This window comes from Lolium perenne, chromosome 4 (genome assembly GCF_019359855.2).
Source record: "Lolium perenne isolate Kyuss_39 chromosome 4, Kyuss_2.0, whole genome shotgun sequence".
NCBI lineage: Eukaryota > Viridiplantae > Streptophyta > Magnoliopsida > Poales > Poaceae > Lolium > Lolium perenne.
Genome location: NC_067247.2, coordinates 40246523 through 40272932, shown reverse-complemented (window position 1 = coordinate 40272932; position 26410 = coordinate 40246523). Strand labels below are relative to the sequence as shown.

At 44.8% G+C, this 26410-nt stretch overlaps 1 long non-coding RNA gene across 2 annotated transcripts; it reads right to left on the bottom strand.

Moving 5' to 3' along the window:
• Window positions 1-3705: 3705 nt before the first annotated feature.
• LOC127292250 (uncharacterized) lies at window positions 3706-8477 on the bottom strand. 2 transcript variants are annotated; one of them, XR_007845054.2, is made up of 5 exons: window positions 8160-8477; window positions 7490-8049; window positions 6510-6811; window positions 5226-5340; window positions 3706-4942 (listed from the first exon to the last, which is right to left on the bottom strand). It is a non-coding gene; the product is annotated as an uncharacterized lncRNA (long non-coding RNA). The 2 variants fall into 2 exon arrangements; XR_007845050.2 differs by having other exon boundaries at window positions 7526-8049.
• Window positions 8478-26410: the final 17933 nt, after the last annotated feature.

Below are 26410 nucleotides of genomic sequence, written 5' to 3'. Positions count from 1 at the left end.
AGAACTATCAAAGTGGGAACTATTGATTGTCCTATATATGAGCCTAAGGAAGAATATCAAACTCTCGTGATTGGATCCATATCAATACAATTCAAGGTAATATGATTGATTTGAGGTTTATTTCTTCTTATGCTATGTAAAATTTATTTGGTGGCAAGACTTGATCAACCTTGTTAACGAATACTTTTTATATGCATAGAGGAGGTGAACAACATATCTTTCTTCCTCCACTTGCTCTAGTTGCTGTAGCACTTTTAATTTGCAAAGTTCTTTAGTTATTTGAAGATTTCGAAATTTTTCCTGGCCAGTAATAATAAACTAAATACCCAGAAATGTGCGTTTTTCAAAGTTTTCAAAAATTCACAAAAATTATACCGTTGGTCCTATTTTTCGACGAGGCACTGGGAGCACCGAGAGGATGACTGTGGGGCACCAGAGGGCTGGACCACGAGCGGCGCGGCCAAGGAGGTGGCCGCGCCACCATGTGGTGTGGGCCCCCCTCTGCCCCACTTTGCCATCTCTTCCTCCCATACTCTTCTCTCTCCCGAAAAAATCGACACCAAATTTCTCTCACTCGTGTTTTTGCTCAAGAGCTCAGGAATTTTCGATCTCTTTGCTCAGCCCAGATTTCTGTCTGAAATTTGGCACATTTGCTCTTCGGTATGTGACTCCTCCACCCATCCAAGTAGAATTTCGTTTGGTTGAGTATATCTTGAATATTTTGCTGCTGTAGGTAACATGTTTAGTGAGCTTGCATGCTTGTTCTAAGTGGTAGAAACTAGTTTTGATGCATGATTAGTACTCTAGCAAGTTCCTATGGTAGTTTTCCTCAATTATATGTCACCAAATCAAATTTTTATGTCATTTGTTGAAAATTTCAGAGAAGCTATGAAGAAGTTTAGCTTTGGAGAGTTGTTCAAGAAAGGGACAACCAGCACCGGGAGGCCTTCTAGGGCCGCCACCCGGATAAGGCGATCATATAATGAAGACATCATCGCGCCTAGCTTCGCGCCCGAAGAGGACAACGGGCCTCCTAATGCTTCTACTTTTCCTTGCTATGATTTTCTAAGGAATGCAGGAATATTGGAGGATTTCTTAACCCTTGTCAACAGGGCAGGGTTGACCACCTATATGGGCGATGAGAGGGAGCAATACTACTTGCTCACCAAAATCTTCGTCGAGAGTTTCCAGTTTAACAACAAACATTATGAGCCAACGGTTGCATTCAGGATCTATGGTAATCCTGTTACTATGCCATTGAAGGATTTTTGTCGTCCCTTGGATATTGCCCCTGTAGGTACAGCAAGTAGGATTGATGACAACCCCCGGGACTTGTTGGAGCTCTACCGAGGGATCACCGACGATGATTGTCGCACCATTCAGCGGGGCAAGATAAGGAACATTCAACTCCCCGCCATTAAGTATTTTGCATACTACATTGCTACTAGCATTCTTGGTAGGGAGAACACTAGTAATATCTCTAGCTATCATCTTGCTTTCCTGAATATTGCACTTACTGGTCAAACATCCTATCACCTTGGTGCTCTTATTGCTCGCCGCCTGACTACCAGGGGGCCTATTTTTGGAGGAACTATCGCACTGCGTGTTTTAACATTTCTTAATCTTCCTATTGATCCTAATGATGTGCCATTGGCCCCTAGGAGACTCGATATTACTGCTATGAAGAGTCATCATTTTGTTACCACTGACTCTACTTTAGATAATATGGTGTATAGAATGTTGTTTTCTGACGGGGAGGAGAAGGAAATCCCTCTTCCCCAACCAGGTTTGTTGAGTATTGACAGGCAATCATGGTCGTGCACTAAGGAGGAGGTGGATGAACATATGAAGATACAAGACTTCCACCAGCAACATGACTCCGAGGACGTCGGGACCTCCTACGACCACACCGTCACATATCCGGGTGCTTCTTCTAGCACATACCCGGAATACGACCCATCTTCATATTACGGAGACACTACCTCATGGGATCGATGGGATTGAACTCCACTTAGGCCAAAAGCCTAAGCTTGGGGGGAGGTATACCGGCATCACTCATTCTTTGCATATTATGGTTGCTGGATACTTGCACATACTTGTTTTGTTCGTTTGAGTGGTTTTCTAATGAGAGGAAGATGATATTTGGGGAAGTGCTGCCTGAAAACAGATTCTGGAACGTTACTGTAAAAATTCTCAAAAATAGCCAGAGCGTCATTTTGAGCTGCAAATTTTTGTGCAGGTTCCCCAGGTTGTTGTCTAACTTTCATTAGTTGAACACTTTTTTATCTGAGCAACGTAAGATTTTTGTAAAAATCGATTTCTGTACTGCTGTCAGGTTTTGGCAGATTTCTGCCATCTCGCTTTTCTGTGTTTCTTTTAGTTTGCTATTTCTTGTTTTTGCTTAGTTTCCTTCCCAAAACACAAAAAGACCAAAAATATTTCTGTTGTTTCTCTTCACCATTTGTTTGCTTTGGTTTCTTGCATTTGTTTCGCTTTATTTGCTATTGCTAGTTTGCTATAAGAAAACCCAAAAAGATTTTACTTTGTTTGTTTGTTTGTTTCTTTTTGTTCTTGTTTGCAATTCGAAAACACCAAAAATATTTGCTGTTCTTCTCTGGTTTGTAAAGTTCTTTATGAGTTCAATGGTCTTCGGTGGCTGGAGCATGGTTTTCATTTCATATTATCCAAGCTACACTAGTGAAAAGGCAATAATGACGATCTACGACAATCTGATTGTGGTAAGAGGCTGGTATGAACTCTATTTGTTTTCATTTTTGTACATATAGTACAAATGCCCGTGCGTTGCTACGGGACCTCAATTTTTATTTTTCAGTGCATATATATAATTCACAACTCACTATGAAAATTCAAACAAATCATGGATATCAGAATATACTACAACATAATAATATTGAACGCAATAAACAAGACAATATTGTTGTGTGCATCAAAATATAAACTGGAGTTGAAACTGGGCTGCTACATCCATAATTTCATTAAACTACATCACCTATGGAACTTGTATTAATATCTGCTACGTGTTTAGATTTCGTATCAATCTTATGCGCATATACTAAAAAAAAATAGACTTTGTGCACATCTTTGAAGCTTATACACAATTTAGAATGAGATGTTACTGCCTTTATTTGCGATTGTTCAGTTCCTATGCTGAGCACATGCAAAAAGGCATGCGGCTGGAAAAGAAAGAATACAAAGAAAAAAAAACGTAAGCTCGCAAGCCGTAGAATAAAATGCATATAGAATATACAATAAGGCTCTGTGGCAGTAAGATTTACAATTGAACATTGATCGAGGACCAAACATGGTAGAACTCGAGAGGTGAAAATGGTTGACAGTGGTGCAAGTGAAAGTGGAAGTACCAAAGTTTTGAAAGCTAGGATATTACCTAAAATATAAGAAGTCTCGGTTATATATCCGATAGTTCAGTCCCATGGCTAAATAACCTGCATACAGAGGTGTATATATTTTTTCGATAAAGGACACTTTATAACTTAAAATGTATTAAGCATTACACATAGTCTCTGCATAACCATGATGCACACATTGCTACATTCATAATCTCTATTGGGCATCAAAATATAATTTGTAGAACATGTTCCAAGCTTTCATATATTATCCATAAGAGTATCTAATTTAAACAAATCTGAGACAAGATGTCTCAAACTATGTTACAGAAAATGGGGCACCATCTTTTATCCGCTTTCCATGCTCGCACTTTGATTTTGCAACACTGCTAGAATTGTATCCATATAAGCACAGGGGGACTTGACTTAGTTTTTGCAGGAAGCATCAGCACAGAAAAGCCAGGGAGAGACCATTTGTATTTACCAGAAAGCCACAACATATATCCAAGGTGACTATATGCCTTATAATATTTTTGTCCTCTATATAGATACTATTTTCATAATACATACAACATATAAAATAGCAGACGGACCATTTCAATTGTTAAGTTGCATATTTTTGTGCACAGTTGTCTTGGGTGTCCTTCACGTGCTCTTCATTTCTAGCGATGCACCCATGCATAGCATCCATCATGCGGGTCTGCGAGGAGTAATCTTCCACAACCACCGCTAAAGGAAAAGAACAAGGAGCACAAGCGAACATCAATGAACAACAAAAATTAATACTGGCCAGTTTCCATAGTTCATAATTCTTTGTAAAAAAATATTGCTTTCCTTTCTTCACTATTGAGCTCCGTCATCAGAATTGTATTCTCATCTGCAGGCTCATAATCAAAATCGCAATCCAAGAAGAAAGGTTCTAGTGCGAACGATGATAATGCCAACCCATATAATGCTTATGAAATGAGTCTGGATGGTCAGCGACAGAAGAATGGTTCGACCGCCCTTTCATCAAAGCATAGAAGCAAGAACATATGTTAAAGGAGCATATGTACGTCTATTTTAATGCTGTTAGTCTGTCAATCTAAAATAATAAACATATGTTTGACAACCAACACTATAGAAGCTTAGTTATAATTTCTGTGCTTACAGACCAAGGAACAATAACAAATCGAAAAACGCTATAGTTAAATTAACATGTAGTTCCAAAAAGGAACCATTGTAAAATACATTCAGCGCTAAATAACAAATCGAAGAAGGCATATGGCAAACAAACTTGATGAATCCAACAGACGAATCAGGAATAATAAAACAACCAGCAGCATATTCCAACCCAACACATCCCTGATCAATCCCCAAAAGGACATACATGCAGAGAATCTACATGATAGAAATTGTCCAAGTTTTCTTAGTACTTACAGTTGGTCCATTTTCAAGATGTTCTTCGGCAAATTTATAGGCCTGCTTCACTTCTTTGAAAATACATCCCATCAACTTGCATCAAAGACATTAAGCGCAGTGATTTCCATTAGAAAGAACGACTTGCATACATCTATAAAAATAACCAGCACACGAATCTGAAGGAAACATGATAAAACCATCTAGCTCAGTGTATGAACTGTGTAAAGGCTGAAAGAAATGTGTAAATGCTGAAGCTCAAACGCAGTCTACAGTATCAGATTTGAGCATCACAATCTTACTGGACAAAATAAATGTGGGAAAATTAGATTTCCATGTGCTTTACTCTACAACAATATATCTTAAATAAAAATCAGATTAACAACATTACTAAACAGGAATAGGAAACACAATCGCTCCATGCTTAACTACATCACCGGAATCACCATTGATCGAACCAACCTTAATTAGTACTTTAAGAAATAGAATCCCGCGTCCACTTGATCGATCATGCCATGAGTTTCCTCATTGATGGAATAATCCAAATGCACTGGAAAAAAAGGAAGATGTTGATGATCTGTAGGCACGAGAGCAAATTATTTAATGATCTCTAAGAAGGCGGCAAATTACATAAAGCAGACAAGTCTATAATTCTGCAGCACAACACAATAAAATACCGAGTACGATTTCCATATAAAAAATGTTTGACATGCACCCAGTAGGTCAAGGGACCTGCTTTGGCTTGACAGAAATGGCAAAAAGAATGGCTCGGTGGACTTGATTTGGCTCGAGAAAAGTTTTTTTTGTCAGTGGTCAGCCAATAAGTGAACCACACTTCAACTGCACTATGGAAAAGGATATGTACTCTACCATGGTCATGTACAGGGTTACCGTTGGTCTAAATCAAATTGACATTAGCAAGTGAGAAAGCATATCTTTCTCCAGTACCTACCTTAACGTAGGAACAGGACATCATACTCGGAAAATGTCCGACAAGCACACTCAGGCTATCAATGTCTAGGCTGTAAATAAGATAAAACTATCCTATGTCAGTTATACTTGAATAGAGAACAAATTTCATCATCATTTCTAAGCCATCCAAAAGCTTCTCACGAACATACATGGTACAATTGCAGAAATAATAAGCATTAGCAAGTTAGTTAGTTCTAGGAGATGTGAGGAGGATTATTTTCGCTCTTGGTCACCCCCGCGTGACCAGGGGCAAAACCCTAGAGCTCGTCCCTCCAAGCTCCTCTTCCCCAGCCCCATCTTGGTCGGATGTCTAAAGGTGAAAACCTTGACCCTTGTTGGGTCGAGCAATGGCGTCGCTTTAGTGTTGCTCCCCTTCTTGAAGGCGTTGCTTCTGAGTTCTCGTCATTCGCTTGCATCCTTGCTGCGTGGTTACCTGTGGCTGGCGTCCGCACTCATGTAGTTGGTTGGTGGGGACTCCGGTGCTGTTTGCTAGCGATACTCAACGATCTTCTTTTGCTCGAGCCGAAGACACCATGGCAGATGCTTGTTGTAGTCGTGCTCCTCTTTGTTTTTGGGTGTCGTTTTTCTCTTTGTGCTTGTATTGTAAACTGGCATCCCTAGTGTCGTGTGTTTGTACTCCTGGCCGGTTAAGTCAGGATCTTAAGCCTTTTATCTAAAAAAAAGGAGATGTGAGGAGTTGTGACCTGCAAGCCAAACAAAGAGTAGAAGGTACCAGCAAAAAGGTATATAAGGCGGTGGGATCAAAGAACTCACAAATAAGAAATTGGGTGTAACTGCTCCATTAAGTTGCAGCGCTCAGTTCAGTATACACCTAGCTTCAGGTGCCAGAAAGATATGGCCGTAGATTCACAATAGTGCAGATATTCGATAACAATTGAGATTTCATACAACAACCTTGGCTCCATCATGATAGTTTATCACCAGTACAGAAGTTTTGGCCGATGTGTAGAAAGGAGTTACAGCAAGTTATTAACCTTCAGAGATTTGCTTCAATTCTTATATCCATAGGACACTGGAAACAATCTTTGATGTGAGAAAATGCATAAAAGAAAAGCCTGCACAAAAGGGCACCAGGTTTAACTCTACTCATATCTCATGTAGGCTATTTTTTCAATTCGAATAACAGAAACTTATTATACATGGAAAAGGGCACCAGGTTCACATGATTTTGACAGATGCACTTCACTACGTGATCTACGAATCCTATATGCACAATATAAAAATATTTATTCTATGCATGAGAATGACCCGTACATACATGATAAAACTGGATCTACCGATTTTTAAAAATATTTATTCCCAGCAGGTTTTTGGGTGCAAACCTAGCTAGGTATAGATACATTTACAGATTAAAAGGAATAAGAGATGATTCTACCGAATTACAAACTATAACATGAGTTTGCGACATGTATGCAAAGCCCATCTGCTACTCCAACCACCATATGCTACTAATAGTAAGGACTAAGGACGAAGTATTCGCATTCACTCTAGCATTTTTTAGAGTATATCATACTACAAACACAGCTCTTTCAATCCATTGCTTTCCAGAAGGTGTATTTTTGTAATTAGCTAGGTTTTAGCACAAGTACATTTCTGAATTTTTCCATCACACATAGCCAACTATAAATGACATCTTATCTCAACAAGCGTTATGCAATTTGAGGCTGAAAGCTTCTGTCGCGAATGCAACACACTAAGAGTCTATGAAAGTAGAATGCTCTTAGTGTGTAAACCTTGTCGCATACTCGTAAGCAAGAACATGGGTGCACCTTACAACACAGCAAGACTGTATGACATTGTCATGCTTGAGTCTGAAAAAACCAACACCTGCAAAAGAGAGATTATGTGAGAACAAAATAGGGTCTGAACCTACGCAACGGAATCTTGGTCAGGATGTTTGCTAGAGTCGGGCACCCTCCTTTCCCCGTTACGGAGCACCGATGTCGATCATGGCCACGAATAGCACGGAGTCGTGGCCAGCTTCTGCGGAGCTTCGTTGGCACGATCCGAGTGGCCTATCGTTGTCCTCCACGCAGCTGGGAGGACTGGAGCCCATGCGCTGTGAGAGAAGGACTCCGGGGCGACCCAGCAGCTGCTCTTGCTCGCGATCTGGGAAGGGCATCGGGCCTCCATGTCACCGAGACGTGATGTGGAAGAAGAACAACCGAGGGGGAGATGGTGACGGCCGGATCCGTGCGGGGGAGGATGGATCCGTGTGGTGGAGGCTGTGAGGCCGCCACTGCCCTCTTCGGGTTCCTCTCTCCCTCACCTAACTCCGGCCAATTTCTTCCACCTGGGAGATGAGATGGGTGAGGCTGGTGAGGTGGGGATGGGGTGCCACGGGAGAGATGTGATTCGCGTTGGTGGTTAAGAGGATGAGACAGACGGATGGAGGCGATGTACCTGTGCCGCCGCGACGAGCAGACTGGGGAGAGGTCGATCTGGACCATCGGAGCTCGTCGGCGCCCAGCTTCGGGATGCAGTGGATGACGACTCCCTCTGAGAGCACGCGGCGACACAGCCCCACTCCAGGCTCGGGAGTTTAGGGGTCTTCCCTCCGGATCGCGTTGTCGCCTGGGGCGGCGTCCCTCCGGATCTCGTCGTAGTTTGGGGCGGCATCCGTCTAGTGGTCGGCTGGAGCGGGTGGAGTGGATGCGGAGGATAGTGGCGTTGGGCTTGGCCCAGTTTGACGCTTGCGGGACGACGGAGGCTAGGTCGGACGACGAAACGTATTGTGGTGGATGGCAGAATAAGGAACCACTTTAGTCTTTTTAAGTAGTAGAGATTAGCACAAGTACATTTCTGAATTTTTCCATCACACATAGCCAACTATAAATGACATCTTATCTCAACAAGCGTTATGCAATTTGAGGCTGAAAGCTTCTGTCGCGAATGCAACACACTAAGAGTCTATGAAAGTAGAATGCTCTTAGTGTGTAAACCTTGTCGCATACTCGTAAGCAAGAACATGGGTGCACCTTACAACACAGCAAGACTGTATGACATTGTCATGCTTGAGTCTGAAAAAACCAACACCTGCAAAAGAGAGATTATGTGAGAACAAAATAGGGTCTGAACCTACGCAACGGAATCTTGGTCAGGATGTTTGCTAGAGTCGGGCACCCTCCTTTCCCCGTTACGGAGCACCGATGTCGATCATGGCCACGAATAGCACGGAGTCGTGGCCAGCTTCTGCGGAGCTTCGTTGGCACGATCCGAGTGGCCTATCGTTGTCCTCCACGCAGCTGGGAGGACTGGAGCCCATGCGCTGTGAGAGAAGGACTCCGGGGCGACCCAGCAGCTGCTCTTGCTCGCGATCTGGGAAGGGCATCGGGCCTCCATGTCACCGAGACGTGATGTGGAAGAAGAACAACCGAGGGGGAGATGGTGACGGCCGGATCCGTGCGGGGGAGGATGGATCCGTGTGGTGGAGGCTGTGAGGCCGCCACTGCCCTCTTCGGGTTCCTCTCTCCCTCACCTAACTCCGGCCAATTTCTTCCACCTGGGAGATGAGATGGGTGAGGCTGGTGAGGTGGGGATGGGGTGCCACGGGAGAGATGTGATTCGCGTTGGTGGTTAAGAGGATGAGACAGACGGATGGAGGCGATGTACCTGTGCCGCCGCGACGAGCAGACTGGGGAGAGGTCGATCTGGACCATCGGAGCTCGTCGGCGCCCAGCTTCGGGATGCAGTGGATGACGACTCCCTCTGAGAGCACGCGGCGACACAGCCCCACTCCAGGCTCGGGAGTTTAGGGGTCTTCCCTCCGGATCGCGTTGTCGCCTGGGGCGGCGTCCCTCCGGATCTCGTCGTAGTTTGGGGCGGCATCCGTCTAGTGGTCGGCTGGAGCGGGTGGAGTGGATGCGGAGGATAGTGGCGTTGGGCTTGGCCCAGTTTGACGCTTGCGGGACGACGGAGGCTAGGTCGGACGACGAAACGTATTGTGGTGGATGGCAGAATAAGGAACCACTTTAGTCTTTTTAAGTAGTAGAGATACTCATCCATGTGAGCATGCTTAGTTGGTTCATGTGAGGTATATGTTATTTGAGAAAGTCTAGTAGTTCATGATCTCTCATGTTTAGCTCCAATTTATTAATATGAGTAGCATGTCATGTATGTTTGTTTGCATTGTTTTATTCATAAGTAAGTATGGCATTGTGGTATCCTCCTCTGAATAATTCATTTATATCGACTTGGCACATGCTCACGCATGCATATGACTGAACAAAGAGTCAATTAAGCCTCGATGATCTATATTGCTTCAGAGTTCTTGTATCACTTTTATGCCTCCGTTAATTTATTTTGCCGCAAGCATGATTATGACAGTTACTGCTCTCTTGATTTGTCGCTCCCTAGTCTATTGCTAGCCTTCACTTGTACTGAGCGGGAACGCTGCTCGTGCTTCCAAACACATGAAAACCAAGTTATTCCAGAGTGTCCACCATAAATACCTATGCATGGCATTTCAAACCATTCCAAGTAAATTCTCATGCGCTACCTTTAAAACCTTCAAAATGCTTCTCAATTTGTGTTTATGTTTCATAGCTCATGAGGAAGTATGTGGTGTTTAGCTTTCAACCTTGTCATTTACTTTTGACGGACTCTCATATGGACTAGTGGCACATCCGCTTATCCAATAATTTTGCAAAAAGAGCTGGCAATGGGATTCCCAGTCCCGAATTAATTAACTTAAATAGACACTCCTCCATGGTTTGTGATTGTTGGACGGCACCCGAAGGATTCGGTTAGCCATGGCTTGTGTAAGCAAAGGTTGGGGGGAGTGTCATTATCATAATAAAACTAAAATAAAAAGGCACTCCTTCATGGTATGAGATTGTTGGCAGGCACCCGAGAATTCGGTTAGCCATGGTTTGTGAAAGAAAGGTTGGAAGGAGTGCCACATAAATATGCAAATAATTCATGGGAGCCGCTCTTGAAAGTCCGGTTGGCGAGGTAGTTAGTGTACCCATTACCATTCGTTGACAACAACAAACACCTCTCAAAATAATTTTACTCCTGTCTTTATAAAAATAAAAAGCTCTAGCGCATGTTAATCCCTGCTTCCCTCTGCGAAGGGTCAATCTTTTACTTTTATGTTGTGTCTCCATTATTTCTTTGAGCACTATCTTGAGAGCACAACTGTCATTCTTAGTACAATATGCTTGTCTCAAAATATGATTGATTGTGGTATAACTTTGATGCATTTATCTTTTGACAATCACTACTTCTAGTCTTTCTATGAACTCCAGAGGTGCCCGGGCATTTATGTTTTGCCAATCAAATACAGGCAAGCGAGATACCACTTTATCATGCTCTCTTATGAACATTGCAATTCTGCTTATGTACATGATTCATGATGCTTATTATTAATTGTTGGTACCTCTCCATGATTGACATAGCTGTTAGATGATCTTATTTGCATGCATCTCATTATGAACTGCTTGAGTATTAGCCATTGCATGAGAATATATACATCATATGAGCAAATGTGTTCGTGAAAGTTCTTTTATCGCTCAGTTGTTAACTGAATTGCTTGAGGACAAGCAATAAGCTAAGCTTGGGGGGAGTTGATACGTCCAAAACGTATCTACTTTCCCGAACACTTTTGCTATTGTTTTGCCTCTAATTTGTGTATGTTGGATGCAACTAACACGGACTAACGCTGTTTTCAGCAGAACTGCTCTGGTGTCTCGTTTTTGTGCAGAAATCCAACTTTCGGGAAAATCCTCGGAATTTATGCAGAAGGCCCTATTTTTCCAGGAAACTAACGGAGCCAGAAGGGCAATGGAAGTGGAGGCCCGAGGGCCCCACACCATAGGGCGGCGCGGCCCAGGGGGGGCCCGCGCGGCCCTGTGGTGTGGCCCCCTCGGCCGGCCTCCGACGCCCTCCTTCGGACTATTTATCGGCCTCGACCTAAAAACGCACGGAGAGAAGTCGAAGTCGCCGAAACCTCCGTAACGCCGCCACATCGCGAAACTCCGTCGCGGGAGCCCGAAGTCTCCGTTCTGGCACTCCGCCGGGACGGGGAATTGGAGGAGATCATCGCCGCCATCACCGCCAACGCCTCTACATCAACCAGCCATGTTTCCCCCATCCATGTGTGAGTAATTCCCCCGCTGTAGGCCGAAGGGGATGGTAGGGATTGGATGAGATTGGTCATGTAATAGCATAATATTGTTAGGGCATAGTGCCTAGTGTCCGTAATTGGTACTTTGATGATATTGTTGCAACTTGTTATGCTTAATGCTTGTCACTAGGGCCCGAGTGCCATGATCTCAGATCTGAACATGTTATTGTTTCATCATGATATTCATTGTTTATGGTCTTACCTATAAGTTGTATACACATGTCGTCCAGGAACCGATGGCCCCGAAGTGACAGAAATCGGGACAACCGGAGGGAATGGTAGCGATGTGAGGATCACATGTGTTCACGGAATGTTAATGCTTTGCTCCGGTACTTTATTAAAAGGAGTACCTTAATATCCAGTAGTTTCCCTTGAGGCCCGGCTGCCACCGGCTGGTAGGGCAAAAGATGTTGTGCAAGTTTCTCATTGCGAGCACGCACGACTATATATGGAACACATGCCTATTGATTGCTTTGTACTTGGACACCGTTTTATTATTATCTGCAAATGCCCTGCTATGATTGTTACATGAGTTTCTCTCATCCATGCAACGCCCGTCATCCGTCCCCGTGCCTACAGTATTTTAATCCTGCTGTTTACTAAAATCACTACTGCTGTCTCTGTTACTCTGTTGCTGTTATTTCACTACTTTATCGCTATAAAACTGTTACTACTGATAAACTCTTGCGAGCAAGTTTGTTTCCAGGTGCAGCTGAATTGACAACTCCGCTGTTAAGGCTTCCAAGTGTTCTTTGTCTCCCCTTGTGTCGAATCAATAAATTGGGTTTTACTTCCCTCGAAGACTGTTGCGATCCCCTATACTTGTGGGTCATCAACAGTTCACTAGAAGTGTATCTCCATAAAGATAAATAACATGTTGAGTGAACAAACTACAGCTAGCAATTGACAGAATACCGACCATCCATGATAAGATGATTACTACGGGATTCGTTTGAGCATTACAACATAATAAATAGAACGTGATCCAACTGCGTCTATGACTAATAATCCACCTTCCGGTTATCGTCCGAACCCCTTCCAGTATTAAGTTGCAAGCAACAGATTTACCGTAATCCAACTGTTGAGTGTTCTCCCTTTTTTAGCAGAGGAGCACGAGAAGGTGCTTGCACAGGCCCGGGTAGGCTACGTGCCGGAGGCAGAGGTCTCCACCCGCCTGACGGAGGCTCAAGAAAGAGCTACCGCGGCTGAGGCAGCAGCGAAGCACTCCGATTTTGAGGTGAAGGGTCTTACTGATGTTCTAAACGACAATAACAAGGAGCTAGAGGACGTCGTGGACGATCACAAGAAGGTACTCGTTGCAACGCTGAAGGCGAAGGACGACGCGCTTGTGGCTGCCGCCGCGGCGCAGAAGCGGCTGGTGGCATATCGTGAGGCAAAAGGGACTTGGACGTAAGTCACATTGAAAGGTTAGTCGTCATGACTATGATACTTGGGATTAGGCATGGGTTGTTAGGATCTGCCACCTATTGATCGATTGCAAGTTAGAGTCCAATCGATCCAATTTTCCATGAGCTTGCAGGGTCACACACTTAAGAGTAAGGAGTGAGTTGGATGCGAACCGACTGAAATTTAGTCGGCTGAGTTGGACTCAAGATGGACCAAGAATGAGTTAAGGTGTAGGACTTGCAGTGACCAAAATAGGGTTTCAGTAAGAGCGTTGAAAGCTCACACTTACACACCATATAAAGTGGAGTGTTGGCTGCCCAAGGGACATGGTCAGACCACTCGCACCTGCACTCAGTCTAGCCGTTGTACTGGACGTACCAGTCTGTCACCGAATCTCCCTCTCGTACGTGTGGATACCGGCATAGGTGTTGTATGATCAGCACTCCGATGAGATCATGGGATCAGATGGGATTGAGTACTACACTGGCCCGACACGCTTCACTAAGTTGCACTCCTGCGTGTCTAGTGGTAATCCTCCTTCTACCTCAGCTAGATCTCGGGAATACCATGTAGAATTTTTTTTTTAAAATCTGTACGTGGCGCAGCAGTAGCCTAGTGTAGTCTCTCAAATATTTCATTTGATCCATTGGATCATAATGTTTGCCATATGATATCCTATTATTTTGTGTCGAGAGCCTAAAAATGTTTTATTTAAACAAGAGAGTTGCATTGGAGGAGTAAATCGCTAGTGATATCCATCTCACTGAGTTGAGAAACGCATTTGCTAAAAATGGGCTCCCAAGAAGGAACCACGAGGAAATATGCATATAACTTCTTAGGTTGTTGATCCATGTAAAATTTATAACTAATTTTTGTAGTTTATTGTGTTATATTTCAACATATTTACATCTCATCTACTTTTAGATTCATTTTTATATTAATTTCGGGGATTTTTCAAAAGATATCCTTTATTTTGGTTCTAACTATGCTTGGTAAAAAAACTTATGTTAGTATTTTGGACTTTCAAGAAACTGTGAGACTCCAAAAAGGGCAAGGTTATATATAGAACAGGTTTCGGAATTTTTGAGATGGATCTAACAAGCCGAAGTGGGCTAGCAAGAGGTCAATAAGCAGGCCATTGGGATGTAAACGTACATTGCCCCTATGTGTGTTTTCGGTAACTAATAGCAATCCCTAGGGACTAATATTTTCATTGAGGTTTATAAGAAGGGATATATCCATATGTACTACTTGAATACCATGTGTTGGATTAAAGTGTGGATGCCATGAATATAAAGATATACCTTAACTATTGTATCAAGATCATTGATTTGAAGAAAATAATATGATATGATTAAGAAGAAGAAGTGAAGATGGAGTTCATATGTAGAACTCAATTTAGCCATGCTCTAGTTTATGTGTTAAGCAATTGATGGTCAACATCTTGAGAGTTTGATTTCAAGAAAAAAAATTCAAGATATGGCTATAAGTCACGGTCATGATAGACTCATGAGTTGAGCTATTTTTGACAAAGCATGCAATCAAATGAAGTGTTCTTTATATGCCTTACAATAGATCATGATGAGATACACAGGACCAAGACTAAGAGTGAAGATTTGATTCAAGTTAGTCAACAAATGAAGCATAAAGAATGTACAACATGGGACCATGTGATCTTGTGATATGGTAAGATTTATCAATTATGCTTTGTAAACTAGCCCATCATATGTGTGTGCCTTTTTGTTGTCTATGTGGGTTAGGTATCTTGCCATGAGCATTCATCAAAAGTAATATCTCATATATCCCATGAGAGGATAACATTAAGTAGCAATTGCCATCAAGGTTGAGAAGGGGAAGTTCAAGATCAACATTTCGAGAAGACCTTATGCTTGAAGCTTGTTATCCATTTGGTGATAATGGAATTGTTAAGGTGTGCCTTAATGAAGCTATCCCACAATGGTCTATGAGAGAGAAAATTGCGAGTGTTAGCGAGCCAACAATGATCAAGTGAACCATTATGTCTTGGATGAAGCATGAAACATCATCATCAAGGTCAAGCGGCATGCGCAGGAAAAAATTATGGCCTTACTAGGGTTTCTTTAACCAGACTTAAGGTATTTGTTGGTATATTGGATTATAGGATAGATAGCCGCACTAGCAAGAGTAGCTTTCGGTTGGATAGCTTGATCACATCGTCTTAGGAAAATCAACACTTTGCATAGTTTCCATCCCCTTATTATTTTTTGATTTTTGGTATTTCTCTGTGTGAGGTTCTTAAGCTTGTTGCTAACTTTTCAACAAGCCCAAGATCATCAAAAATAGAAAATCGTATGCATATTCTATTGCATTTTTAAGTTTGAAAGTTTTTACAGGTTCTTCGTGTAGAGATATTTCACCTCTAAACTCACGTAAAAATATGATTCCTAATATTTGGGGAATATTGTGAGAGATTGGTTCTTTTGATAAAAAAAAATGCATTTTAAAGGAGCTCTATAAAACCGGCATCGCCAGGCTCACCGCCGGAATCAACGGGCAGCCGCCCAGATTTCTGGTATATGTCGAAAGTTTTACAAAACACATTTATGGCGGTTGCCGAACTTGTTTCCGTTCACTGGATTCAAACAGGCAAGGAAACCATCTTGCCAATTTGAGTCGGTCCAGTCTTGTGCGCTAGTAGCCAATCCGGCGGGCGTTCCTGTCTATCAGGCCATCCGACATAAGGGTTGGCATCGCCGAACTTACTGCCTGGTTGGGTTGCCCGGTCGAATTCCCCTCAAATGGCTACTTTTCTCCCTTAGGATATACATAGCCTTTATTCCTCCTTGAGGAGGCAAGACAAACCACTCTTTGAGATCATTTTCTCTACTCCATTGTTGAATCTCAAAAACTTGCTTCCTCTCCCATCTCTCTTATGATTCTTGCATCTTTTTGAGATTTTTTTTCCCAAATGTTTGGTCAAATTCAATAAGATTTAACTTTTAGCTAATACTTAGACGCATTACATTTTGGGATGTAGGGAGTATGTACATAGAGAAGAGTTCTGGGACGCTAAAAAGCCCGCGAGTCTCCACCAATGCTTTCTAGGAATCCATGCTGCTCCAACTTTTGCTCACTCTAGATTCTTTTGGGAAAATCATTTTTAGACTCGCAACATCTCATTTTATGTGTGATCCTCTTTCAGTGTCACACGTATCCAAGCTGGTGCCCCTGGCGCTAGTTTTGTCGAAATTTCAGTTCACGTGGGCTTTATTTTAAGCACAAATAAATAAAGAAAGAAAATGGGAAACCTTCGCGAGACGTCATTAGAAGTGATTTAGTAGCGAGGAAAACAATTCGAACTTCGAATACCACTGTTACTCTGAAAAATTCTTCTTGAAATGGGCTACCGCCTGCGGACTTATGAACTTCTTTGTAGCATATTTAGATTATTTATTATTATATATTTGTGAGTCATGTGAAACTGTTGTGAAATTATATGTTTTAGTTGTTGAAATGCAGGGATTAAAAACAAAAAATTTGAAAAATTCTTGCACACGGCAAAGAAACCACGCAAATATGTGCCATGGGAGCCGGCCGACTGACCTAAGGACAATAGTAGGAAAACCTTTATAGGTGAGATCTTAGTTCTGTGGCGCATCAGCCAAAAATGCGCCACAGAAAGTTATTTTGTGGCGCACCAGGCACAGTGCGCCACAAAAATAGCTTAATTTTGTGGCGCACCAAGAATCCATGCGCCACAGAAACTTGGTGGAGCCCACACTCTGCCACCCCCAATCATTGGTTTCACTATTTCTATGGCGCACTGGTGCGCCATAGAAATAAGTTATTATGTGGTGCACCGGCCATGGTGCACCACAAAAATATGGTATTCTGTGACGCACTGGCCCTGGTGCGCCACAGAATTATTTCTGTGGCGCACATGGGATGGTGCGTCACACAAACTACGTATTTCTGTGGCGCACATGAGTTCCATGCGCCACAGAAGATTTTTTGCTCCCCACGCAACTCCACCCCCTGTGGATCGCCTTTTTGACCTCTGTAAAAAATAAAGGAAATAGATAGAAAATCCAAAAAATAAAATGCTTCGAGGTGCCCATGTATTATGTCATCTAGTACCACAGAAAATTATCAAAAATGAATTTCGACTTTTTTTGGCAAAATTGCGTGGCAAAATCATCAAACTGGATTTCTGGTTGCATACGAACTCGAAAAAAAACGTATAATATATCAAAATGTTCCCACGAAAATTCTACATTCAAATTCACCCGGGCTTGCCCGGTTGGAAAATTTTTAGAATCCCTAAATTCGAAAAGAGTAAAAAATTACGGCAACATAAAGATTTTTTGCTACAAAATAGAAAAAAATTTAAAAAAATTCTGTGGCGCACCAAGGGCCCATGCGCCACAAAATTAAGCTCCAAAATTTAAATTTCCTGCCGTCCTCCTCCACTTCTCCTCACTTCTCCTCTCCTCCACTTCTCCTCCTCCACTTTCCCTCCTCTTCTACTTTCCCTCCTCCTCCACCACCACCACCACCTCCTCCTCCTCCTCCTCCTCCTACTCCGGCGACCACCTTCTCCGGTCGGCCTCCTCCTACTCCGGCGACCACCTCCTCCTACTCCGGCGACCACCACCTTCTCCTCCTTCTCCACCACCATCACCTCCTCCTCCACCACCTCCTCCTCCTCCACCACCACCACCACCACCTCCTCCACCAGCACCAGCACCACCCCTTCTCCACCACCACCACCACTTTCACCACCTCCACCACCACCACCTCCTCCTCCTACTCCACCACCACCTCCTCCAGTCGGCCTCCTCCTCGACCCACCCCACCCACCCACCTCTGGCGACCTTCCCAGCTAAATTTCAAACAAAAATTTAAAAAAATTGCGGCCACAGATCTAGATCTAGATCTAGCCGCCATTTTTTTGAGTTTCAAAACAAAATTATGTGGCGCCATAGCCCTGTGCGCCACAGAAATAAGACTTTCTATTTCCGTGGCGCACCACCACCCGGTGCGCCACAGAAATAAGACTTTCTGTGGCGCATGGGCATGTGCGCCACAAAATTCTTATTTTTGTGGCGAGAATTATGTGGTGCACCGCCCATGCGCCACAGAATGCTTTTTTTGGTGCGCCACTGATGAGCCTTTTCCTACTAGTGGGAACGCCCTTTGCCCTGTAGGCGAAGAAACACATGTCAAAAGGCCAAGCTTTGCTGTGTACCTGGCACACTAAGGCACACATCAAAGGTTGGTGTCTTTGTCATGTGCCCGGTCTACTCGACACACGACAAAAGGTGGTGTCTTTGTCGTGTGACAAGCCAGCGCAACACACGATAAAGGAGCCGCACCCGTGGCATTGGGCTGTCGTACACAACGCTAGGCACATACCATAATTTGATTTTTTTTCGTGTGTTTTATTTTGGTACACGACAAACTGTCAAGTCAACTTTTCCATGTCATGCAACGTGAAAATACACATGTCAAAGACTATGCCATACACATGTTGAAAACACACGGTAAATATTTGCCGTACCAATCTAGGTTGTGTACGTGTTTGCCGTTTATCGACACACGGCAAAGCCTTTACCATGTTTCGCTGACCCTTTTCCATGTATATTTAGAAAATGCAAAGCCAGAATCTCCGATAGTGTTCAAACCCATCCACCTAGGCATCAGTATTTCCAAAGCTAAAGGTCTAAGATGTTACAAACTACGACCAGTAACAAAATCGAGTTCCTCCACATTGCGGCTCCTTCCTCCCACTCTTAATCCAACACAATGGCTTGCTGGTCTCACCTTCCGCCTTGTTCATGCACGACCCGCTTCTCCACACCTCCACGTGCCTCCAAGGCTAAACCCACCTCTGCCCATTCCACGCACCTTACAGGCCACCCCCACCCCCATCCCCACCGACACACCTAGTCGTAGGTGTTCTCCATTTATAAATTTGTCCCTGCTCGGAATCTGACAAAATGGCTCCTCCGGCTAACATTCCTCCTTGCCCTCATGCCGCTCTCTTCTGCACGCCTCCAAGGCTGCCCCACTGCTCCCCGCTTCCCTCACCTATGGCCCACTCCTGCGTGCCTTCGAGTCTGCCCCACCACTGTCCGCTTCTGCCACCTGTCGCCCACTTCCGCATGCCTCTGAGGCCTCCCCAACCGCCGCCCACCTCCACAATGTGCCGCGTGCTTCCACTCGTCTCCGAGGCCACCCCACCACCACTGAAGCGCCACAGATCTCAATCTTGCACACACTAGACTACCAGCCATGTGCAAAAAACGGTAGATGAGGATATGCCTCTGGAACAATTCCTTTTAGTCTCATGCTCTGTTCTTCGAGTTTTTTTTAATGGTAATCTAAACATTTAAACCGCTGCTGGCTTTGCAACCAGCTCGGGCATGTTCCTATGGCGGCCTCAGAGGCGATGGGGGTGGTGCCAGAGGAGGTCCAGGAGAGGTGGCGTCGGGGTAAGCGCCAGCGAGAACAAGGAAATGAAAGTGAGGAACCAGAGAGAAGAACAGAACTAAGTAGATATGTTCCACAAGCAGTTGGATTTTATTCGTTGGCTTGTTTCAAGCTTGAGCTACCTTAGTTTTCCGATCATGCGCCACGTCCGGATCCAGCATTGCACCGTGTGATCCGGTAGCTGCGCATCGATTTTGGACCGAGATCAGCATGAATGGTCACCCGCACCGACTAGACGGGAGCTCGATACTGCCCGTAGCCATCCCCGAGCCCAAGTAACATATATGGTATTGTTTATTGTGCAACTGGCCTTTGTGTCAATTATCTAGCTAGTTCTTAGTAGGGTTTGGTTTATTTTTTGCGAAACACAGTACAAACACAAGACTCACAAATACGTATATACCCTCATCCTTATGAAGGCACGCAGGGTTTAGGTAGTTATCTACCTAGGGTGGTATCCAAAATAAAATGTCAAGGTTTTTGAATTAAAAGTATTTGCCACCAGTTTATAACTAGGGACGTGCGAGTGTTTAGTTCTCGTGGTAATTATGAATGTCCTACTAGTCTACAAGAGCCTGTATTTGGGGAAAAAGAAAAATAATAATGGTCTTTTAGATGCGGATTAAAACTAATATTATCTACATGTCTTCAAAGTTTTGCTAACAAATAAGTTGTATTTTTTGGCTCCATGAAAGTTTTAAAAAAAACTCCTTTTTATCCCCACATGTATTTTTTGCACAAATTTGGACGAAATTTTTGTCATGCATGTTGTTTAAAAAAAGATTTCTAAACATCAATTCATTGCTATCTTATTTGAAACTATGAAATTCTGTGATTTTGCAGTAGGTCCTCCAGTCAAGTCACAATGAACCCTTATTCTTTTTCTGCCTCTTGAATATATAAGTTCGAGTAAAGTTTCTTTCTATATCCAGCAAAACAACAAATGGAATGGAGTTATACGGGCTTGCCAAAAACAACAAGCATTAAACTGTGCGCGTCTACACAGCTCAGCGCGCGCGGCGACCGTTGAGTCCGAATGCGATCCCCTTTGCGCCATTTTTTTTTTTAGATCAAAGGCCAAAAGGCCCGACGTTAAATTAATAACGCCACAGCGGCGACAAGGTACAAAGAGCTGAACCCAGCTTACAACACACACCCACACACCCACACGAGTTGCCAACATGGCTACAACCGGAACCTCGAACGGTGATCACGACCCTTACGAAGCCTACAGAGATTCGGAGAAGACACCGGACAGCAACAGTGTCGGGCCGGAGCTCACCCTAAAGCGAGCCAACGAACACGCACGCCGTCAACAGAACTCTCCGCCGCGGGCAGCGCCACCAGTGGCCGACCACCACTGTGCATCGACCACCACCGATCGAACCCCAACAAGCAGCACCATGGAAACCCAACGAGGAAGCAGGGCAGCACGCAAGCCTTGCCGAAGGTCGCCAAGGGAAGAGCCAACGACATCCGAAGAAACACTGGTAAACTCCAAGACGATGTCTTCAAGAAGAACATGACACGAGCGCGCCGTCACCGCCCAATCCGTAGATCTTGGGTTTTCACCCGGAGCACCTTGCTCGACGAATATCGCGCCTCAGCCACACCACCAACGGAGAGCCGCACAATGTGGACTCCAAGGCAGTGTCTTCAAGAAGATCACGGCACGAGAGCGCCGCCACCGCCCGATCCGAGGATCTTGGGCTTTCACCCGGAGCATGTAGAAGGACAGGGAGAAGCCTCAACAACGCCTTCAAGAAGGGAACGGCGTCCGCGGACGTCGCCGTCGTGGCCCGGGTGGGCAAGGGTTTCCCCTCGGCGAACTCTCCCCGCCTTCTATCCAGCACACCGACCGCCGGAGCGATCGATCCACTGCCACCGCACGCAGCTCGCCGGCCACCACGTCGCCCCCGCGACCATGGTTTCCAGCCAGCTCCAGAGCCACTGGCACGCCCGCCAACCAAAATGGCTCCCACCGACCAGGGCCGCCGCCCCGGAACCTAACTCTGAGCACGGCAAGCTGCTACGCACAGAAGACACCATTGCGAGGGCCGCAGACGCCGACCAAGGACTCCGGGCCGCCGTAGCACCGCCGCCGACCCACTGGAAAGAGCACCCCCTGCCAGATCGACCACCAAACCGCCCCCGAGGCGGCCGGAGCACGCAGATCTGGGCAGAGATGGATGGGCTCGAAGGGCCCGGGCCCCTGCCCGGCCCGAATCGAGGCGGCCAGACCCGATCTGGATCCGCACAGCCCACAGCATGCAGGTCTCCTCCATGGTCGGCCGGACGAGCGCCGTTGCCCACCACGCCTTGCCGAGCTGGACCTCCACCCGACATCGCCGCGCATCACCAGGCCGCCGCACGCAGAGCTCGCGCCGCCCGCCGCCGACCACTCCGGGGAGCAACCGCCGCGAGCACGCACAGGCCACGCAGCCACCACGCCGTTGCAGAAACCGTTGCGCCATATTTATACTCAATCGTCTCCGCTGTCCAGAGGCCACCACCGCTCTTGCAAGCAGCCAGGCCACCGTGCCCACATAAACTCTTTCGATCTGAACCTCTCCACGCATCAGGCAGCCGCAGATGAATCCCATGTATGCGCAGCACCATGACGGCGTGGAGGAAGCACCTGCGACTGCAGCTCTGGGACGGCGGAGAACGCGTAGGCACCTGTGCACTCGTTAGAGATATGGGAGGAGGGGAGGCACCCGGCTCCACCGTCACCGTCGTTTCTCATTCAGATCAACGAGGAGGAGAATCAACTCGATCACACTGGTACGTTCCTATCCATCGGGAAAATTGGTTATTTACCCAAAAGTTCACTTGTCTTGGACTATCTACCCAAAGTTGATGGTCCCTTGGCAAAATACCCATTAGGGACTTGAAAACAAATAAAAATTTGCGCACATCTCTTCCAGTGATAATTGGACATCTCTGAAAATCCCTTGTCAAATTTAATTTGATGCTACGTAGTGACACCATAGCAGTATACATACAAAGTATTTCGTAATCATTCTACTGCTGTCTCATCTCTACCAGAACACAATAAAGTAGGACCACCTCTCCTTGACTTGAGCTGCTTCTTGATCTGGTTTAGCTATCCCGAGCACTCCAGAGAAAAAAATCTTGGGTGCACAGCTTCATCATCAACGAAACATGAGGAGCAGGACGTGCACCCCAACGGCGACCTGGGCATGCCTGTATGGGGCGCCTAACACGGAGGAGACCGAGGGGTTAGTGCCAACGAGGTCGCGGCCATCGGCTCGTGCCTCTGCTACGGTGGGCTTTGTTGATGCACACCGAGATCAGCGGGTGCGAGGAAGCTATGTGGCGAGCAGTGCGGACCGCAGAGGCTTACACACGCATGTGGTGGCGCGGCTCAATGCTGGCCGTGGCAGCAGAGCTTGGCACAGCAGGCGTGGTCGGCGGGCACATGATATTGACAATGGGTATTCAGAGTTAAGAAAAAAATGTTTTTGCTATTTATCAGTTAATCGAGAATTTCTTATGTCTCAATTGTATTTTTATTTGAAATACACTTGCACTTTTGTAAGGTGACTGATACCAAATAAAATCTTAGTAAATTAAGACACAACATCTCATCCTCAACTCATTAATCAAATTCTTGATTCTTCACATGAATATGGAGAAAAACTACTGTATCTAACTCTAACTGGGAGCGATTTCCTATTTTCTAGTTCTGAAATTGAATAAGAATTCTGTGTGGATTAGAATTTAGAACCCTACCGTGAGATATTTCGGTGATACACTTGATTTTGCAACTCCGTGTGGCCTGCATCTGCACTCTGCAGTCAAGCGCCGGTTGCCGGATTCGGATCCCCTTTGGCCCCTGCTGGCTGCGGCCTCCGCCTCTCTTTCTGCCCCTGCTGACGACGTTGCTGCAGACTCGACAACGGAATCGATCACCGGCTTGGTCTAGGTGTGTCGCTGGAGAAAGCCTGCCGGCTGCGGCTAGACTGCTGGTGGCCTCACGGGACGTACATGAGACAACCTACTGCTGCTGCTGGGCTAAGAAATACCAGGCTTGGTGGGCTAAATACTAAGCAAAAATATTTGGCCGAAAATAATGGGTATTCAGCTGAATACGGGTATCACTACCTGGAGGCCGATCTTCGTAAAGGGAACTTCCTCCCGCGTAATCAACGTGCGATCGACACGTGGCAGCTTCAGAAAACAAACGAGACCAACCGCAGCGTTGGGGACCGAAGTACAGCTCCCGCGCACGTTCTAGACGGAAGTACACCGGCTCCCGGCGCATACACGTACGATTCAGCCTGCATATACTTACACAATCTGTAAACTAGCTAGTTTGGCCTTTACTTGTTGTACCTACTAGCAAACTGCCGCATACGTCCAGCCGCGATCGTAGACGCGTACGTCCGGCCGCGCGTACCTACATACGAAGCACGAACGGATGATGAGTACAGCATCCGAGTACATTTATATAGAGGAGCAAGTACAGTCACGCACACGAGCAGGTACAGTCGTACACACGAGCAGGTACAATCACGTACAATACACGAGTACAGTTGAACACACAGGCGAGTACAACTACAGTCATGCACACGAGCAGATAAAGTCATGCACAAGAGCAGGTACAGTCACGCACAACACACGAGTACAGTTGAACACACGAGCGAGTACAAGTACAGTCACGCAGACGAGCATGTACAAACGCGCATACGAGCAGGTACAGTCGTGAACACGAGCAAGTACATGTACAGAAGTACAGTGGCGCACACAGCGAGTACGATCGCAGCGTAAAATCTGATCTGATCCGCACACGGGCAAGTACAGTTAGCGAGTAAAGGGAAAAATTGCACCAAATACATTAAAAACAGAAGTACTTATCAGTTGAAACACGAGTACAGTTAGGTACACACCACAGGTACAATCATAATATTATTGGAAGTACGAAAAAGTATCTTCAAACCTATCAACATGGGATCTAGTTTTGAAGATCTCGACGCGAAGATCTCATAAGTGAAAACGGTTCGCAATTCGGACTTACGGTTATCGAGATATTTCATTTTGAAAAAACGAATCTAGAAGAAAAAGGGAAAAACTGACACAACCCAGTCTTCTCTCTCCTCCCCCATCCCCGCCTTGCTTCCCCTTGCGACACGTGGCGAGCAGGGAGACCACTTCCCAGGGATTTTTTCTGGCACCACAGCGCGCCACTTGTCGCGTGCGGAGCGAGTTGCCTTCCCTTCGCGAAGATCGGCCTTTTTTTTAACGATTTCGGCTGAATACCCATGAATACGGAAACTGCTCGCTAGCGCGCGCTGCCGAGCACCGTTTCGCTGAACGGCTCGCGTTCGTGGGCCGGCCCATTTACGGGGCGTATGATCGTAAAAAGGATATAAACTACGGTGCGGGCTGGGATTCGATCCCGGGTGATTAAGGCAGCGACTGAGCAGCTGGCCGCTGGGGCGAGGATGCCAAGTTTGCTAGTAATGCACAGAAACTTTATTTATTCATCCCGGCGCGAGTAGGATGAGTTGGTTCTTGTAGGCAGCGTTTAGTTTCTCGTTCTTTTTTGACCTGAGCGTTCTTTTCTCCTCTTAGGTATTTCGTTTTCCATTTTCTTTTATTTTATACATGTTTCTTTTACTCGTTTTTTTCTTTCTATTTTTTCTTTAACCTTTTTTCTACTTTATTTGTTCTTTTACATGTTTAATCGGTTTGACTAGTATTTTTCTATTGGTATGTTTTCTCATAGCTTCTATTTTTTATTTTCTTTATTTGCATTATCTTTCAAAACTATGTTTATATATTTCCAATTATTTTAATTTTTTATTTCATTGTTTCCAATCTTTTTTTCTTACATTGCGGATTTGTTCTCTACATATACGGGGTATGTTTCTCGAACAGTATATTTTCATTTCCTATTTAGCCGAGATATTTCTCTAGCGGTGTATGTTTGTTTCGTGTATAGGCGAGATTTTGTTAACACCATATGTTGGATTGTTCTCCTAAATTTATGGGATTTGTTTCTCATATGTCAACAAGTTGTTCCTAGCTATTAATGATTTTGTTTCCCTCAAACTATAGTGTTTTTCCTAATATGTCTCCAAGTAGTTTTCGGCTACAAATAGTCTTGTTTCTCTCAATCTATGAGGTTGTACCCATGTCATTCAAAGTTATTTCTAATTATAAATTCTTTTGTTCCCCTGAATCTATATGGTTGTTCCCCATGTGCATCCATGTTGTTCCGAATTATAAATTCTTTTGTTCCCTCTCAATCTATATGGTTGTTCCCCATGTGCATCCATGTTGTTCCGAATTATAAATTCTTTTGTTCCCTCTCAATCTATATGGTTGTTCCCCATGTGCATCCATGTTGTTCCGAATTATAAATTATTTTGTTCCCTCTCAATCTATATGGTTGTTCCCCATGTGCACCCATGTTGTTCCGAATTATAAATTCTTTTGTCCCCTCTCAATCTATATGGTTGTTCCCCATGTGCTTTCATGGTGTTCCTATCTACACATGCGTTTGTTATCCTCAAATTTTAGGGGTTGTTCCCATTTGACTCTTAGTTGTTCCTAACTAGAAATGCTTTTGTTCCCCTGAATCTATATGGTTGTTCTTACATCCATGTTCCTATCTATACAT